Below are 14,028 nucleotides of genomic sequence, written 5' to 3'. Positions count from 1 at the left end.
AAAACAAACTCGAAAGTTTCCCAACTGAAAGTTAGGGAGAGGTGTCTGTACCCCATTATGCAGACTGGGAAACATAGGGCCACAGGTGGTTCCCCTAAGGATCTGGAGTATGGCCCCAAAACTCTCTCTTCCGCTGCAATACACAGAGCAGCTGATGATGATCTACCACTGTTTATAAGCATAGTTGACTTGTCCACTGGAGCTGCTGCACTGAACCCCTCCACTTGACTTACCAACTTTATGTCATAGAGCACCTGTATCCATCACAGTATCACTGGGTGACACTGGGAGAAAGCATCTCTCCCACCATAGTATAGCATTGCTACAAAAAAAATGTAAGGTGCACCATAATTACAACTTCCCGTAAAGCGTTCACAGCCGTGGCCCCTACACTCTGGATCAACTTACCAGAAGAGATCCTGAAGTGCCTTTAAGAAGGCACTTAAGACGAATCTCTTCCGGCGGGCCTATCCACCTGATCTTTTATAGTGGATCTTATAAAATTTTCTACACCTGATTCAACAGTACAGAAACAGACGACGACTGGGCTATGTTAATGATTGTTTTGCATCTCAGTGTGTTTTAATTGATTATTTTATGTATTATGGTATTGTGTAATTGTATTGTTTGATTTTATTGGTTGTAATCCCGCCTCGATCCGCAGGGAGAGGAGGGAAATATTATTATTATTAGTAGTAGTAGTAGTATTAGTATTAGTATTATGGAGCAGACTAAAGTCCTATCAAGTCCAACCTTATGTCCACATAGTGGCCAATATTACAACAGCATCCTCTGTCTCACGTTTCCCAGCCACTGATATGTAAAGGCACACTGCTTCTAGTACTGAAGGGAATATATAGCCATATTGATTCATAATAACTACTTGCCCCATCCTTCACCCATTTATCCAGTCTCCTTTTAAAGCCATCCTGACAGCCATCACTTCATCTTGTGACAGTGAATCCCACAGTTTAGTCCTAAGTACATGCTGTGTGAAAAATAACACCTTCATCCTTCCTGAGTCTTTCACCAGAATCCCCCACTTCCATAACAGTGGATGTCCTCTGCATATCAGCTGCTGGGAAACATGAGACAGAGGGTGGAGTTGTAATATTATTAGAGAAGAAGAAAAACTTTTCCTTATATACTTTCTTCACACCATGCATAGTATTACTAATCTCTGTCACATCTCCTCTTAGTCATCATTTTTAAGAAAGTTGAAATGGAGAACAGAGCTTTTAACACTGCCTTCATTGCAGGAAGATTTCTCAATATAATACTGTTACAATGAATGTTAAAATTTCTCCTCATCCTCCAACAATAGAATTCCATGGCAGTTAAAGTGGTGTCAAACCAGATGATTTCTGCCATGCAGATGCAGCATTAAATGTCCTCATCAAATGCGTCAGTGTCGGTGGTGGAACTAAGAGAAAGGTTTTCACAAAAGCTCTTAAAACTAAAACGGGCTCATGCAGGTAAGTGTCAGATGGCTTCTGCAGGCCAACTCCATCCTCCCACAATCCATAGTTTCCCTTTCTAAAAGATATTCAATATCCTGTGGTTTCCAAATATGCTTCATCCTCATGAGGGTAATTTGAATGTTGTTGCTCACTATGTTTTTTTTTTTTTTTTTTTTTTGCTGCTGGGGATGTGTCAAAGCATTGATTGAAAATCAATGGGTATGTCACCACCATCACCCCGTTTCTCAGTACAGTAGTCCCAATTTGGCTCTAATCATGTCAGTACCCAGCCATCCAAATTCCTATTAAAGGGAATATTATGTTCCTAGCAAGTATGTTTACCAGATATACTGTGGGGGAAAGCCATTAGTTTACAGCTAGACAAAATTCTTACACAACCTGGACTTTAGCACATTCTAAAATCTTTGGTCATGTAGTCAACATGCAAAGCAGAACTATATATGTTGAGACAAGAGAGGGAAATGGACATTAAAAATATGCTTCCTCTTTTAAAAAAAGTTCTTAAAATAGTTATTACTGCTCACAATCCAACAACTCTCAAGTGACAGTCATGTGGTTAGAAGTTTTTCCATATCCTTCTTGTTTTGCTTTAATAGATGGCTGTGATTCAGTTCACAGTGTATAAGCATAGATATTAACATATTTGTTCTATTACATTCAGATTTATTTTCAAAACAGATTTTTAAAAAGGATAAAAGCCATTTTAATAAAGAAAATCTTTTTTAAAGAGCGCGCACACACACCATGAATTCTCATTTATTTCAACTACTGCCCACTTTCTCACCAGAGGTTGACAAATTTATTTGGAGTATATCCCACTCTTCAGCCTAAAGAGCTCCCAGACCATCTAAAATAGTTAAAACAATAAAATTAATCATTGTACTACTCATGATGCTAGAAGGGTCTAAATCTGGACCTGGGGTATCATGAGCGGATGGCTGTCCAGCCTTTGGTTGATCCTTCTCAGTCTTCAACAAGCGAGAACCCACCATTGCTGAACTTCTACCAACATCAAATGTTTCTTCTAACATTCATCTGAAAGCCAATCTCTTTTAACTTAAATCCAGTATATCTAACTTTCTGGAGGGAACAAAAGAAAACAAGTTTCTGTCCTCTTCTAGATTTCAGTTTTTGGAAGAGTACTATGATGTCTTTCTCTTCCCCATTCCCCAGTTCACACAGCTTGTCTTTGCTATAAATGAGCCATTCCTCCAAGTACTTGTTTTCCATACTACTGGCCATTTTGCATCCTTCAAGTTTTTCTATACCCTTTTTAAAATGTAATGCCTGGAAACAGTTCACCAGACACAGGTTGATTATTGCTGCATAGAGTAAAACTACTGTAGTTTAAGGCATCCTTAAATTGCTTTCCATTAATGCAGCCTCAAATCACTACAGCCAACTGAGAGCTCTACTCTCTTCCTTCCTCTTCCCAGCCAGAGAAGGAGCAAAGTCTAATTCCTAGATGAAGAATAGGTGGAAAACTCCCTCCAGTGCTCCAGCCTGAAATTATTTTAAGCCAGAAAGTCTATGACTACCTTCAGGCCCATTTTTTTCAATGACACTGCTGTATGCTTTATCCAATCCATTCTTACAAATTCTCTTTATGTGTTTGTACCTAATTCAGTCCCTTCCACCTTATATGCCTGTCCTTCTCATTCATATCCTTCTTTCTCTCTCTTGTTTTTATTTCAGTCCATTTTTGTTGTTACATATCTTTCAGTCATTTCTGACTTATGACAACCCTAAGGTTAACAAAGACTTTTCTTAGCAAGATCTGTTCAGAGCGGGCTTGTTTTTGCCTTCCTCTTACCCAAGGTTACCCAATGGGTTTCCATGGCCAAGCAGTGATTTGAACTCTGGTCTCCAGAATCAGAGTCTAATGCTCAAACTGCCACACCAGCTAGCCCTCCTATTTGCATAGAGGTTTTTTAAATCATACACACACACAAACACACACACACTCATTTAAAATTTTTAATGTCAGTTTTCTGAAAGTCTTGTTCAACTATATTGATTGAAAGCCCTGTATTTATTTATGCAGTTAATCTGAGATATTATTACTACTGGCAATAAAAAAATAAACAAAAGAACTTGAATTCATATACTGTACAGTGGACCCTTGTTATACGCTGGGGTTTGGTTCCAAGGTCCCCCGTGTATAACAAAATCCGTGTATGCTCAAGTCCCATTAAATATAATGACATAGCAAAATGGTGCCCCTAATAAAAAATGGAACATCAAGGTAAATTTATACTTTTTTTGAACATTTTCAATCCGTGTATGCTTAAATCCGTGTATAAAAAATCCGTGTATAAGAAGGGCCGACTGTACAGTATTTTATGCTGGCAGATAATAATGGTCAACTAGCATTCTAGCAAAAAGGTGGATGACATTTTGTTCACTGTTCTTTTAAATGTCTTATTGCATCTGTTTTGTTCATACGGTGCTAAAAAGCTGCATCATACACCACATACTGTCTCTGCTGGTTTCCTTTTGATAAGAAATGAGAAGACAATATTCCCACACCCAAAAAAATAAAATTAATTAAGAAGCACAGATAGGAAAGCAAATAATGAATCACAGAACTCTGACAAACATGTGGCTAGATAGACTTATTTACACTAGATAGATGTTATATTAATTTACTTAAAGGTAACAGAAAGGTTTTAAAAAATCACATATGAGAACTCTCTCATTAAAGACTAAATAAGGCTGCTCCTTCAAGGAAACAGTCTAAATAGAGTCCTTGTAACCGTTACAGTTTGTATGAGTTTAGCATATTTTTGACCAAATGGCATTAATAAAGCCACTATTTTTACATTCCAAACATTTTCCTTGTACAGGTTTTAACTAAATGACTATAAGGTTTCATGCCATACATGGTGCCTCTGGCTCTAGGATAGGATGAGATACAGAATTTCTGAAAAGGTAACACACAAACCTCTTATGTTCTTACAGTTGTTCTTACATAGTAGAGGTAGTGATGGCCACCAAATTAGATATGAATTAAAAATAGACAAATTCATGGAATAAAGTCAAACACAGGTGGTGTGATATGCATACTAAGCATCCTGAACAACAATGCATCCAGTTCACATCTTTCCTAAAACATTTTCTATGTTATAGTATTTTATTTTTATAAATATGAAAAGTTTCAGTATAAAACATTCGGTGGCCATCACTACCTCTACTGAGTAAGAACAACTTTAAAATTCTAAGAGGGGTGTGTCTTACTTTTTTCAAAGGTTTCAGACAAAAATTCATGGAAAATAAAGCTACTAATGGTTATTAGTTGTAATGGTTATCTCCTGTCCGCAGGATCTGAGAGACAGCCATCTGAGAGTTGCCAGAGATGGTTATTATGACTCTTGTTTCCTGCTTCTGGACATCCTTTATGCTTCTGGTTCCAAAGCAAGAAAGAAGATCCTGATCTAGAGAAGCCTCCTATCTCATCCAGCAGGGTTTGTTTTAAATATATCAGTATTTCTGTATATACTCATGTATAAGTCTAGAAATTTCAGGCAAAAAAATCAATCCAATAAACCTAGGTCAACTTACCCACAGGACAATGTACCTTAACTCTTATTTTAAAGTAGAGTGGTGAAAGGTAATAGCTTAGTCCATCCCAGGAGAACTTAAAAGAAGCACCAAACTCCTCTCTCTAAAAATGGCCCTTCCAAACAAACCACAGAAGGCAAGCTGCATAGTAGAAAAGACCTGTTACAAAGGCCCTTATGTTGCAAATGAATTCAGAGCCAAGGGAATTCCCAGTTCTCCCCTCTTAGGACAGAGCGGAGTATTATCTTGGTACAGGAATGCTCCTAAAGCCATACTTGCCAAACTACAAATTAGTAATGGGAAGGGGGGCACCTCTTGTAGGGAGGAGTAATAATTCAAAGGGATGAGTTCTTACTCATATAATTTCTGTCCGTGTTCATCTGCAAATGACTTTCTCAAGGTGTTTTCCCCCTAACTGCTCCTGTTTCCAATTGAAGATCCCCCCCAAGCTTGTTTACTGCTGCTTCAGAGACACGGAACAATGGATGCAAGGTTCAGGAAAAGAGATTCCACCTAAACATTAGGAAGAACTTCCTGGCAATAAGTTCTGTTCGACAGTGGAACATACTCCCTGGGAGAGTGGTGGAGGCTCCTTCTTTGGAGGTCTTTAAACAGAGGCCGGATGGCAATCTGTTGGGGGTGCTTTGATTGTGAGTTCCTGCATGGCAGGGAGTTGGACTGGATGGCCCTTGGGGTTTCTTCCAACTCTGTGATGCTGTGCTTCTATGATTCTGTGCTTCTTGTCCTGCCTTTTAAGTGCTACACTGCCTCTCTTTAAGCTCCTTTTGCCACAAGGCCATATCCCAAAATAATCTTTGGTGCAGCAGATGCCTTTAGATGTGCAGGAAGCAGTATTAGGGGGTTACATCTATGCGTAAACCAGATTGATCTGCTATAGAACAACCAAAACCAGGATAACAGAAATAACAATGTTATTACAAACAACATGAAGAGATAACAGACAAGAGGCCTTCTTTGTTGTGGGTTCAGACACAGAAAGAAAAAGGAAGAGAGAAGAAAAATTCTATCATTTAGGCCTGTTACAGACTGCCAAAATAAAGCTGCTTCGGGTTTCTTTGGAGGTATGCTATTTAAATGATGCATTGGTCCTAAGAGTCCGGAGGTCGCGCCAAAGCCACACTCCATTCCTAAGCACTGGAGTGCAGCTTTGGTGCAGCTTCCGGATTCCTAGGATGCATGCATCATTTAAACAGCATACCTCCAAAGAGACCTGAAGCAGCTTTATTTTGGCAGTCTGTAGGAAATAACCAAGACTGAGGCAAGGTGTTTTGGACTGTGAATGCATACAGAGCCCTGTATACTTCTAGAAAAAATATTATTGCACAGCACCTAATGCACTTTATAATTTTAAAAAATATTATAGTATGTAATCCCTGCTTGGCCATGGAAACCCAGTAGGTGACCCTGGGCAGGTCACATTTTCTCAGCCTCATCAAAAGGCAATGGCAACCCCCTTTGAACAAATAATGCCAAGAAAAGCCTGTGATAGGGTCGCCATAACTCAGAAGTGACATGAAGGCACATAACAAGAGATGTAACCTATGATATAATAATATTATTATAGCATTTTTACTTTCTACCTCACAGAATCTCATTTAATCACCTACGTGTAACACACGCTTTAAGAAGAGGATCCTTTCCCAAGCAGCCCATATGCTGCATTAGTATAATGTACCCATATAGACAAATCATCATACCTTTGTCTACCTCAGTCTATCTCTGCTAGTCATAGGAGGGGCAAGGTGCTATGAAAAGCATCTCCATCTCTCTTCTAAATCCTCCTCATCCCACATTTGAGAGGGATCAGGCGCTGCCTGCCTGTTTGCAGGCTTATATTCAATTATCAAGGGCTAGAAACCTTCTGACATTTAAACCAAGAGCAGCTAGTCCCTTTTGTTTCCCATAACATAACATACATTCTAAAACTACATACGTTCTGAAACCACAGAACTAGAGACCAAATTCAATGTGATGAAGGAAGTGCTTGGTAATTTTTGTTTCATTTTATTGCAACTACAAAAAAGCGTCAGAGGCATATGGAGGAGGCATAACAGGGGAGATAAATTTCCCTCTTCAAGCTATTCCTCCGATCACAAGCCACCCCAAGGTACTTTCCCATAAACAGGGGGAAAGATTCCAGGTCTGTAAGGAGAAAAGAAGCTTGAGGCTGGTGATTTGTTTAATAATAATAATCAGGTATCTTTCTGGAAAAGAATGAAGCACAGTCTGGTACCACTCGAATTAACTCCCTAGCTTTCTCATGGAAGAATATGGCACTTTAAACTGGCCTTCTTGGGGGGAAAACAAGGATCAGAAAAGTAATTTCCAATCTGATGATGATGATGATGATGACTGCCCCCTTCAGATAAACATAAGTACCGTATATACTCGACTATAAGTCGACCTCCTGTATAAGTTGAGGGCAAGTTTTAGGGTCAAAATTATGGATTTCGCTATGACCCGTGGATAAGTCGAGGGTAATATTTAGGGGCATATGGCAAAGGATCTAAAGGATGAAGCAAAGCAAAACAATGTCAAAGAAGTTACAAAATTCCAGCAGACTTAACTCTTTCTGCTTACTCTTAAGGCTGGATGGATGAGAGAGTAGAGAGGGTCAGTGCTTCCAGGAAAGACTGTACTCTTGCTTTTCGTCAGGGGATGGCTCCTTCTTTTAAATAAGAGCTAAGATACAGTACACGTACACTGACCCATGGATAAATTGGTTCAGGTTTTTGGGGTCAATTTCTTGACCTAAATTTCTAGACTTATACATGAGTATACTGTATACCAGTGATGGTGAACCTTTTAGCAGATGAGTGCCCAAACTGCAACCTAAAACCCACTTATTTATTGCAAAGTGCTGTGTCCCTCTAGCTTTCTAGTAACAAACTCTGGCAAACTCTCTGCTGAGGTGATGGAACATGTGCCCACACAGAGGGCTCTGAGTGCCACCTCCGACACACATGCCATAGGTTCGCCATCACTGGTATAGACAGTAATAATCTTGCTATATCAGACATGGGGTCCATTTAAGGTCCAAGCAAAACTGCAGAAATAATCGAGTTTGACATTGCTTTAACTGCCCTGGCTCAATGCTAGGGAATTCTGGAAACTGTAGGGTTTTTTTTTTTTAAGACATCTACCCTTCCCTGTCAGAAAACCCTGGAGCCACAATAAACTACACTTACTGGGATTCCCTAGCATTGAGCCAGGGCAGTTACAGCAGTCCCAAACTGGATTATTTCTGCAGTGTGGATTGGACCTAAGTCTACACTGTCTCCAACAGTGGTTAAATGTATTCCAGGGCAAGGCCCTGGGGCTGAACAAAAGAAGAATTACACTATTAAAATTCTTATTTGATTTCAATAGACAAGCCTGCTGATAGACACTGACTAACCCTTTCTGCTGCAAGTGGGTGCGGCTAAATAAACCACAGATCCTTTTGCCCATGGTTTATTTACTGTGACATCCAAATCCTATATGACCCAGCACTCTGGCATCTCTCCACCCCAAACAAGCCACAGAAACAACTCTCATTCTGTTTTAGTTTTATTTCTCTGGCTTCATAGAAGAGACATAGTGGGATGCCATATTTTGCCAGGTTTGGACATCACAATAAACAAACCACAGATTGCAGGGAATCACTTGGGACAGTAGCACACTTATAATGAATAATACGCTACAGTTCCCACAAAACCTTGGCTTATCACTGTGAGGTCTGAACTAGTCTTTCATTGAGTTTTGCTGTAAGAAAAAAAGAGGGGAAGGGGGAAGAAAACCATATGTGTTCTCTTAAATTCCTTGGAGAAAAAAGACAGGGTGTAAACGTAATAAAAGAAAGAATAAAACACCTGTACTAAAAGACCCTCTTTTCAGAAAACTTTTCACAGGTAAGGCAGAGAGAATAGTGTAAAGGCTGTGCAGAATAACATGCAAAAAAAAAACCCATTACTAATGAATATGGACAGTGCAGTGGATGGTTAGGAATATCAGGCTGTCTTTAATTCATTACACTTCCATAGGGGATCAAATACCTTTCAAACAACAAGCTAACAAGGAACAAGGGTTTATTGTAACTTAACAATTTGCCACTGTACACAGTTTCTCAAACAATGCCATCCCAAATCCATTCAGAGCAGTCACTTTCATTTATAAAGGAATCATAAAAATTACTGATTACATACACGAAGTAGTTAAACACTTGTTGTTGTTGTTGTGTGCCTTTAAGAAATGACGTGTAATGAGTTAAGGACAGCCTGAACTAGGAACTTCCACTGTATATTCTTATATACAGTACTTAACTGTTCAGTGCACTATCCATATTCATTAGGAAGGCAACGGCAAACTTCCTCTGAACCAATCTGGTCAAGAAAACCCCATGATTGGTTTGCCTTAGGGTCGCTGTAAATCAGAAACGACTTGTAATATGCAACAACATCAAAAACCACAACCCAATCCTCTTTGCCAGTGGGTTGTGCCAGGAAAGAAAGACGCAACAGAGCAGGGCAAGGGTTGCTGATGAGTCAAAGAGATAAAAGTATCTGCTGTACAATCGGCATTTTGTTGTTGTGTGACTTCAAGTTGTTTCTGACTTATGGAGACGCTATCCTGGGGTTTTCTTGCCAAGATTTCTTCAGAGGAGGTTTGCCGTGGTCTTCCCCTGAGGCTGAGAGAGTGTGACTTGCCCAAAGTGGGACTCAAACCCTGCTCTCCAGAGTCATAGTCCAACACTCAAACCACACTTAGAATATTAATATTAATATTATTCCTTATTATTATTGCAGAAAAGTCAAAACAGCTGCACAGGTCAGGGTCCTATCTACATAATTTGCTTGTCACTAAGGAGTTCATCACACGAAGGAGATTGAGAGTTTCTCCTGTAAATATCCGGGGAGAATGGCGCAATTACACAAAACGGTTTCACGCGACGTCATCCAAAACGCGCCGTTAAAAGGGGTCACAAAGAGGTATTAACCTGCATCTTTTTTTACTTTCAGGATATCAGTGACAATGCATTTCTGATATCGCTTTGTTGGTGCAGTTTTTGTGTGTGGTAGTCATTCGCGCAACTATTCGCCACTTTCGCTTCATTCGCGGGATGCTTTACATGCGCTTTAATCTCTCTTTAATGCTGATAACAGCCCCGATGTGATAAACTCCTAAGAAGCAATAGTGGTCAGGAGCGTTGGAGTAGGACTCCGAAGACCAGGGTTCGAATCCTGACCATGGAAGCCCACTGGGTGACCTTGGGCAAGAAGTCACACTCTCTCAGCTTCAGGGGAAGGCTATGGCAAACCCTCTCTGAAGAAATCGTGCCAAGGAAACCTCATGATAGGGTTGCCTGAGGGTTGCCATAAGTCAGAACAGCCTTGAAGGCAAACAGGAAGAAGAAGAAGAAGCTTAAGGAGCCTCCCTTTTCCCTATGAACATACAGTATTTGCAGCTCCAAAAGGGAAGAAACAGGGGAAGCCTTTCAGCCTTCAGTGTCTCTTTCACTGATTCCTTGTAGGGAATAAAAGTGCCTCCCTGGAAAACAGAGAGAGAGGATGGCAGCCATGTTGGGAGTCAGTCCCTCTCACCTCAAAGGAGGACAAGGCACCACAAAATGGAGGACCTCCCAGGAATATAGGACCAAACAAAAGCTCAAAAACAGTCCTCCTGTTAATGTAAAATTCACCCTTCTTAGGTCCAAACCACACTGCAGAAAACAAACCCAGTTTGAGACTGCTTTGACTGTCCTGGTTAAATGCTTGGGAATCCTGGGGATTGTAGTTTTCTGAGAGCTCTGGGTGCCACAATAAACTACAATTCCCAGGATTCCCTAGCACTGAGCCAGGGCTGTTAAAACGGTCTCAAACTGGGTTATTTCTCCAGTGTGGACGCAGATCCCCCTCTTACCTGGATGAGAAAAGGGGAATCCCAGGAAGGCTTCTGTCTCTCTTTTGCAGTGGCTGAGTCGAATGTTTTCCAGGAAGGGAAGAAATAAGAGCAATAATAAGAGGAGGAGGAGGAGCTCCATGTCTCCTCCTCGGCCCTCCTCCTTCCCTCTCAGGGCTTGGGAGGAGTAGGCAAGCCTCGGGTTTCAAGAGAGGAGGAGGCCTGGAGGGCAGGGGAAAAGTGGCAGCTGACTGGCAGGGCTCCCCCACAAAACAGGAGCAACACAAGCTCAAAAAACTCATGAAATGCTGCATAGCCATGCTCAAATGGAGGGCCTTTTCGAGGACCAAATGGAGGACCAAAGCTCAAAAACACTCCTCTAAATGCTTCTTTGTCGTGTCAAATGGAGGGCCTTCTTCGAGGACCAAATGGAGGACAAAAGCTCAAAACACTCATGTAAATGTTTTCTAGTCGTGCCAAATGGCGGGCCTCTTTGTGACCACCTGGCGGAACACAAAAAAAACACTCATATAAATGCTTCTTAGTCGTGCTCAAAATGGAGGACCCTCTTCGAGGACCAAATGGAGGACAAAAGCTCAAAAACACTCATATGAATGGTTCTTAGTCATGCTCAAAATGGAGGGCCTTCGAGGACCAAATGGAGGACAAAAGCTCAAAAACACTCATGTAAATGCTTCTTAGTCATGCTCAAAATGGAGGGCCTTCTTCGAGGACCAAATGGACGACAAAAGCTCAAAAACATTCATGTAAATGCTTCTTAGTCATGCTCAAAATGGAGGACCTTCTTCTAGGACCAAATAGAGGACAAAAGCTCAAAAACACTCATGTAAATGCTTGTTAGTCGTGCTCAAAATAGAGGACCAAATGGAGGACAAAAGCTCAAAAAAACCTCATATAATTCGTAGCCATGCTCAAAAGGGAGGGCCTTCTTCAAGGACCAAATGGAGGACAAAAGCTCAAAAAAAACACTCATATAAATGCTTTATAGCCATGCTCAAAATGGAGGACCTTCAAGGACAAAATGGAGGGCATGCCTAAAGAAAATAGCAAGCAAGTACATTTGTCAGCTCAAATCACTGATAAAAAGGAAATCCATGCCTCTTACTCATGCTCAAAATGGAGGACATTCAAGGACAAAATGGAGGAGATCACCAAAGAAAAGCTCAAAAACACTGATATCTATGTAAATCAATGCATCTTAGTGATGCTCAAAATGGAGGGCCTTTGAGAAAAAAAGGGAGGACATGACTAAAGAAAAGCTCACAATGTGTAAATCCAGGATTCTTAGTCATGCTCAAAATGGAGGACGTTTTGGAATTCCTCCTGGCAGAATGGAGGGTGTGTCCTGGAAAAGGAGGACATCTGGTCAACCTGCACCTGCATGAATACTTTTCCCTGCCATCTGAACTGAAGACAGCCACCACAACATTTCTTGTCCCTGGCCCTTCATCTTCCTGACCTTCCCACACAATTTGGGTTTGCGCTTATCCTGTTTCAGATGGGGTTTGCGCTTATCCTGTCTGGGAAGCGCAAATGAAGGCGAATGTGCGAAAGGCTTTCAGATGAAGTCACGCAAATCCTATCATTATCCCGCCACTAACTTTATCATTAATATGACATTGGCCATTAACCTTATCATTAAAGTGACATTTCAGAGCTCCTTCGCACGCCGTGCCCAGGCCGCCCTAAGTAGCCTGGGGCGGCACGAAGACGTCACACCTGCACCGCACCGTTTGGATGCAGCCGTGACATCATAATAGCAGCGCCTGTGTGCACAGGGCGCTGCCATTATCATGCCACCATTACATGCTAGGGTTGGGGACCGTACGGTTGCCGCATGGTCCTGTCACCCTAGCACGGACACAAGCATGGTGCTTTAGTGCCATGTGTACCGTGCCATAGTTAAGAATGAACATCCTTCTGCCCATGATGCAGAATACTGGCCAACATTTTTTATTGTCAGGGGCAGGGTTGCCATAAGTCAGAAAATGACAATTACTAGAAGGTTGGCCACAAAAATGGCAATCATAAGAGAAGTGAAGGCTTGGTAAATGAAAATTAATCCCTGGATTAATTTTGGAAGCAGCTTTCAAGTGGTCTGGAGAAGATTTTAAAAATGTTTTTGTTTACTTAAGCAAGGCTTACATGACCTAGTTATTTCATTTCATATGTGCATATTGTTAGTTTTTAATACAAAGTCTGCTGAAACATATTGAACTACTCTTCTTTTTGTTATGTAGGGACTGATCTCTATTCTTTTCATTTCTACATCTTATTTTTGTGAAGTAGCGACTGATCTCTATTCTTTCAACATCTACTTCATTCACTGAGATACGCCTGTATATGGTTTGTTATAGCATTCTTGAGCCAAGTTTCCTTTTCCACACCTTCAGATAAATCAGCTGTTGTGGATGAAATAAATCCATCTTTTTACCAACTTGTCTATGGTTTCTGGGTCAAGCTAACCCATGCTAACTCATTTCCCTGAGGCACAGCCACAGAAAGAAAACCTTCTAATCTTCAGATTTTCTGTCAGCTATACTACTAACTTCTGGCAAATCAAGAAGTGACTTGAGGGACACATCTGGTTTTTCAAAAGCTGCTTCGGTGCAAAAATTCTGTACTGTCTTGTAGAAAAAAAATCAATGGAGGATTGCTGTTGATAGCTGTCCTTTGAGTTGGCTCCAACTCATAGTGACCCTGTGGATGAAACATCTCCAAGACACCCCCCCCCCCCCCCCCCCCCCCCCGTCCCCCGGTGTGCTTACGTCTTGTGGATTCATGCATGTGGCCTGCCTAATTGAATCTACTCATCTGATGCATAGTCTTTCTCTCTTCCTACTGCCTTCCACCCTTCCTAACAATATCATATTTTCCATGGAATTATGCCTTTTTATGATGTGGCCAAAGTACAACAGCGTCAGTTTTGTCATCTTGGCTTCTGATTTGATCTGTTTTAGGACCCATTTATTTGAGTTTTTTGCTGTCCAATGTATCCTTAGCACTTTTCTCCAGCACCACATCTCAAATAAGTTGATTTTTTTTTCTCCCTTATTTTTTGTTTTGT

The 14,028-nt window shown here is 40.9% G+C and overlaps 1 protein-coding gene across 1 annotated transcript in view; it reads right to left on the bottom strand.

Moving 5' to 3' along the window:
* ANXA11 (annexin A11) overlaps positions 1 to 11,110 on the bottom strand; it is a 48,735-nt gene extending 37,625 nt beyond the window's left edge. Inside the window, exon 1 of the mRNA XM_042456992.1 lies at positions 10,962 to 11,110. The gene's annotated coding sequence lies outside the window, so the exon portion shown is untranslated. The remainder of the gene's footprint in view (positions 1 to 10,961) is intronic.
* Positions 11,111 to 14,028: the final 2,918 nt, after the last annotated feature.

This window comes from Sceloporus undulatus, chromosome 3 (assembly GCF_019175285.1).
Source record: "Sceloporus undulatus isolate JIND9_A2432 ecotype Alabama chromosome 3, SceUnd_v1.1, whole genome shotgun sequence".
In the NCBI taxonomy this organism is placed as follows: Eukaryota; Metazoa; Chordata; class Lepidosauria; order Squamata; family Phrynosomatidae; genus Sceloporus; species Sceloporus undulatus.
Note: the sequence above shows the minus strand (reverse complement) of the source record. Positions and strands in the feature narration are given on the sequence as shown.